Source organism: Carlito syrichta, unplaced genomic scaffold, assembly GCF_000164805.1.
Source record: "Carlito syrichta isolate Samal-C Ts95f unplaced genomic scaffold, Tarsius_syrichta-2.0.1 Scaffold313359, whole genome shotgun sequence".
Lineage (NCBI taxonomy): Eukaryota > Metazoa > Chordata > Mammalia > Primates > Tarsiidae > Carlito > Carlito syrichta.
In genome coordinates, this window is record NW_007257455.1 from 795,513 (window position 1) to 801,264 (window position 5,752).

The 5,752-nt window shown below is 51.0% G+C and overlaps 1 pseudogene; it reads left to right on the forward strand.

Annotated features, from left to right (window-relative positions):
* Positions 1 to 3,575: 3,575 nt before the first annotated feature.
* Positions 3,576 to 5,051, forward strand: LOC103272882 (annotated as a pseudogene).
* Positions 5,052 to 5,752: the final 701 nt, after the last annotated feature.

Consider the following 5,752-nt stretch of genomic DNA (forward strand, 5'->3'; position numbering starts at 1 on the left):
AGCCCAGTGCAATGTCTGCACTCAATGTGAGTTGATGGAATGGAGGGTGTTTGTGAAATTGTGATCTCCTCAGCTTCAATGATGCTGACGGGAACTTCTGAGACAAGGGGTACTTCCAACACTTCTGCACAGAGATGGGCCTGCCTGCCACCACCCTGGATACCTATGTAGAAGATGATGGGTGGGGGGGGAAGTTGTCAGTGTCACACAGGAGAAAGGGAGAATTCATAAGGGAAGTCAAGGCCACAGCTCTGTGTGCTCCCACCATAGTGGTGATGGACTGCACTGAGCCATCCTCACTCTCAGGCGGCCTGCCTCCTCCAGAGCCCACAGCAGCCTTGAGTGCAGCACCAAGACTGCTGTGGATTTTTTTTTTCCTGAGGCTAGTTAACTTATACATGAAGATGTTGTTGCTTTGGCCGTGTTCGCATTAATTTCCTGACTGACTATGGTTGGAAAGACACAATGGAGCAAATTCAGGAAGGTTATGCAGGCAACAAAAGGAAAGCAAAGGTCAGAGCTGAGCCTCCCAGGGTGTAAATGGAGAAAGAAGGAGAGGTGGTTTCTTTGTAGCTCCTTAAGTGCCCAAATTTTGGTGAAGGAAAGGATGGATGGATGGATGGTTGGATGAATGGACGGGTGGGTGGACGGATGGATGGCATTGTACTCAGAAAGGAAGCAGTCTTCATGGAATCTGTCAATCTCCATTATGTTTATCCTGTGACTGTAATTCAGGGTGCTCTATCTGCTTATGCCATCCCCTGTGTCACTGTACAGATTGTATCTTTGTGTAGAGTGAGGCAATGACTTCTTGGCATTCACATCATAGGCGCTTGGTGTTTGTAGACAGTTATCATATCATGAGTCACTACCTGGTCCGTTCCGCTTTCATGTCTCTCCTTAAATGGATCCCTCCCACCCCTCAGTCATGTCTGTCCTCACTCTCTGATCTCCTTCCAGTCTTTCTATCTTCTTCAGGCCCCAGGGTACCTCACTGACAAGTTATTGTTTGGCGTGAAATACCAGAGTCACCCAGGAAAAAAAAATGCTGTGTGTGGATGTAGGGAGGGGTCCCACTTTTCATACATTTCCAACGTTGGAACCAAAAACAAGGAAACTCATTATTGACTTCCTTATTGTTTAAGCTGTCCAAACTCTTTTTAAGTAGTTGACTCTTTGCTGGCTATGCTCATGAGAGAAACATTGAAAGTGTACCTTTATAATATGAGACAATGCCTTTCCCCTCATCATCCTGAGGCTTTATCACAGGAACCATAACCTCTTGTGCAAGGAGATGGAGTAAGATCCCAGGACAGGAGAGGGGATGGGATGGAGCCCACAGGAAGAGCCTCTCCTCAGAGAGCCCTGGAAGGTAGTCACCTGTACGTAGACATACTAGAGAGAGAGAGGAGCAGGTGGAGAAAGGTGGACATTGTACTGACTTCCCTATGGACCTCAGTGTCCCTGATGAATAAGAAGGTGAGCTTGTTGGCCGAAAGTGAATGAAGGCTGGAACAGCTGTGGATAGAGGAAGGAATTTAGGACCCAGCAGAAACTGGAACCCCTCATCTTGAATTGCAGTGGATTTAATCTGCTATTCCTGCTTGTTTTTCCCCCAGCATACCGATACATATTCATTCTAAATTAAATATTCTTCTTCTTTTTTTTTAAGTTGGTGTCTCACTCTGTCACGCAGGCTGGAGTGCAGTGGCACGATCACGACTGACTGCAACCTCAAACTCCTGGGCTCAGGCAATCCTTCTGCTTCAGTCTCCAGAGTAGCTGAGACTACAGATGTACGCCACCACTCCTGGCTAATTTTATCTATTTGTTTGTTTGTTTGTTTGTTTGTTTGTTTGTTTGTTTGTTTTTGTAGAGACAAGTTCTCGCTATACTGCCCAGGCTGGTCTCCAACTTCACGCTCAAGCAGTCCTCCCACCTCAGCCTCCCAAAGTGCTGGGATTACAGATGTGAGCTACCATGCCCAGTCAACAGTTCTTGATCATGTCTTCTGTTCTCCATTCTGCTACTCTCTGGTTGAAGATTTCCTTATTTTTCATCAGCACCTGATGTCTGATTACCTCTCCTTTCCAGTCCCCCTTCCTTGCAGCTGCCAGAGTGATAGTTCTCATGACCAAATCAGGTCATATGATTTCATGGCTAGAAACACTTCAGCGGCTCCCTTGACTGTGAGGTAGGAACCAAATTCCTTTCCTTAGCACCCGAGGCTTTTGGTAAATTAGAAAACAGCAACAAATTTCCCCCTCCCTATGTGTATGCACTTTTGCAAAGTGATTTTGCAGCCCTTCCCATCAAGAGATGCAGTCTGTCTCTCCACTCCTTGACTCTGGGCTTGGAAATGTGATTTGCCTTGGTCAATGGGACAGCAGCAAATGCAGCACACAAAGGTCTGGGAAGCACGTGTGCCTCTCTTGCTCTTCTTGGTACTTTGCAAAGTTCATGTGAATAAGCGCAGGTCAGCGGGTAGCGAAAGAGACCAGTTGTCCCAAATATCTGGTCAACCAGTCAAACCCAGCTGACCACAAACACAAGAACCAGCCTAGTCTAGACCAGTAGAAGAACTGACCAGCTAAGCTTGCCGTGATGTACTAACCCACAAGTTCATAAGCTAAATCACTGAGGGTTTATTTTGTTTTGTTTGAGTCGGTCTCACTCTGTCACTCTAGCTGGAGGGCAGTGGCATGATCACAGCTCATTGCAGTCTCGACTTCCTGGGCTCAGGCAATCCTTGCACCTCGCCCTCCTGAACAACTGGGACTACAGGTATACGCCACCAATTCTGGCCAATTTGTGTGTGTGAGTGTGTGTGTGTGTGTGTGTGTGTGTGTGTGTGTGTGTGTGTGTAGAGACAAGGTCTCGTTGTCTTACCCAAGCTGGTCTCAAACTCTTGACCTCAAGCAATTCTCCCACCTCAACCTTCCAAAGTGCCGGGATTACAGGCATAAACCACCACGCCTGGCTTACACCACTAAGTTTTGAGAGCAGGCCGGTAAGTGAAGGAAGCACCCAGGGTGCAGAATTTAAGAAGGTCCTCCCTCTCACCCGCGGGAGCAAGAGGGTGAGTGCCTACCTAAATGTGTTCCTCCTCACACCACTGGTCTCACCCTATTCACTATCCACTTGCCAGTCCCTGAGCAATTGGTTGCATAGTCACTGATGATTCACATGAGAATCTTCTTGATCTGGCTCCTGGAGAGTTTATGCTGGTCCATCATGGCACGTGAACCATAGCCACTGCTCCTTTTAACTTCCCTGTCATGTCCTATAACATATGAAATTGTCCTCTCAGGGACAGCTGAAGGGCTCCATGGCCAGGTACCTGCCACAGGTTTGCCAGCAAATTAAGAAAAATGTGCTAGGCCGGGCTCAGTGTCTTATGCCTGTAATCACAGCACTTTAGGAGGCCGAGGCAGGAAGATTGCTTGCACCCAGGAGTTTGAGAACAGCCTGGGCAACATAGCATGTCCTTGTCTCTACAAAATAATTTTTAAAATTAGCCAGGGCCATCTCGAAGCAGCCTCTCAGCTCCTTTTCAGCTACCCGCCTGTTTTGGCCTGCCTGCCTCCACTCCAGCCTCTGCCATGTCCATCAGGGTGACCCAGAAGTCCTACAAGATGTCCACCTTCAGCCCCCGGGCCTTCAGCAGTCATTCCAACACCAGTGGGCCCGGCACCCGCATCAGCTCCCCAAGCTTCTCCCGGGTGGGCAGGGGTGGCAGATTCTGGGGCAGCCTGGGCACCAGCCTGGGTCTGGGTGGAGGTTATACTGGGGCCAGTGGCATCACAGCCATCACTGTGAACCAGAGCCTGCTGAGTCCCCTTAAGCTGGAGGTGGGCCCCAACATCCAGGCTGTGCGCACCCAGGAGAAGGAGTAGATCAAGACCCTCAACAACAAGTTTGCCTCCTTCATCGACAAGGTGCGGTTCCTGGAGCAGCAGAACAAAATGCTGCAGACCAAGTGGAGCCTCCTGCAGCAGCAGAAGACGGCCCACAGCAACATGGACAACATGTTTGAGGAGAGTTACATCAACAACTTCTGGCAGCAGCTGGACACGCTGGGCCAGGAGAAGCTGAAGCTGGAGGCAGAGCTGGGCAACATGCAGGGCCTGGTGGAGGACTTCAAGAACAAGTACAAGGATGAAATCAACAAGCAGATGGAGATGGAGAATGAATTCGTCCTCATCAAGAAGGATGTGGATGAAGCTTACATGAATAAGGTGGAGCTGGAGTCTCGCCTGGAGGGGCTGACGGTCGAGATCAACTTCCTCAGGCAGCTGTATGAGGAGGAGATCCGTGAACTGCAGTCCCAGATCTTGGACACATCCGTGGTCCTGTCCGTGGACAGCAGCCGCTCCCTGGACATGAACGGCATCATCACTGAGGTCCGTACCCAGTATGAAGAGATCGCCAACTGCAGCCAGGCCAAGGCCAAGAGCATGGACCAGACCAAGTGCAAGGAGCTGCAAACGCTGGCCCAGAAGCACGGGGATGACTTGTGCCGCACCAAGATGGAGATCTCCGAGGTGAACTGGAACATCAGCCGGCTGCAGGCTGAGATCGAGGGTCTTAAAGGCCAGAGGGCTTCCCTGGAGGCCGCCATCACAGACGCAGAGCAGCGTGGGGAGATGGCCGTGAAGGATGCCAACAACAAGCTGGTCAAACTGGAGGCCGCCCTGCAGCGGGCCAAGCAGGACATGACACGGCAGCTGCGTGAGTACCAGGAGCTCGTGAACATCAAGCTGGCGCTGGACATCGAGATCGCCACCTACCGGAAGCTGCTGGAGGGCGAGGAGAGCCTGCTGGAGTCTGGCATGCAGAACAAGAGTATCCATACCAAGACCACCAGTGGTTACTCGGGTGGCCTGAGCTCACCCTACAGCTCTGGACTCAGCTACAGCTTTGGCTTTGGCTCTGGCAGGGTCTCCAGCACCTTCAACTGCACCAGCTCCTCCAGGGCCGTGGTGGTGAAGAAAATCGAGACTCACGACAGGAAACTGGTATCTGAGTCCTCTTATGTCCCGCCCAAGTGAACGGCCACCACAGCCCCTCCCAGTCTGCCCCCTCCTGGGGCCACCCTAGAGCCTGTGGGTGAGACGGCTTTGCAGGGGGTAGGCTAGGGGACGGCAAGGCCCTCCTGAGGCTCAGCCCTAGCCCTCAACCCACTCCTAGGGGGAGTTTACTGCCTGGGGTATCCCCCTCTTGCCCGTGCCCCCAGCTAAGAACTAATTCAATTGTTTTTGGCTTTTTTCCCCCAAAATAAAACTTCAGCTAACTCTGCCAACCAAAAAAAAAAAAAAAATTAGCCAGGTATGATGGCACATGCCTGTAGTCCCAGCTACTAGGGAGGTTGTGGTGGACCCCAACTCAAAATAAAAACATGCTAACACAAAAATTCTGCTCAAAGTTAGTGATGATGCCGGGCTCGGTGGTTCAGCCTGTAATCTGCGCCTTTGGGAGGCTGAGGTGAGTGGATTGCCTGAGCCCGCAGGTTCGAGACCCACCTGGGCAGCAAGACCTCATCTCTACAATAAATCAAAAATCAGCTGGGCATGGTAGCGCATGCCTGTAATTCCGGCTACTTGGAAGGCTGAGGCGGAAGGATCGCCGGAGCCCAGCAGGTCGAGGCTGCGGTGGCCGGGAGCGGCCACTGCACTCCAGTCTGGGTGACAGAGTGAGACTCCAACTCAAAAAAAAAACAAAAAACAAAGTTAGTGATGATTAACTAGGTCAA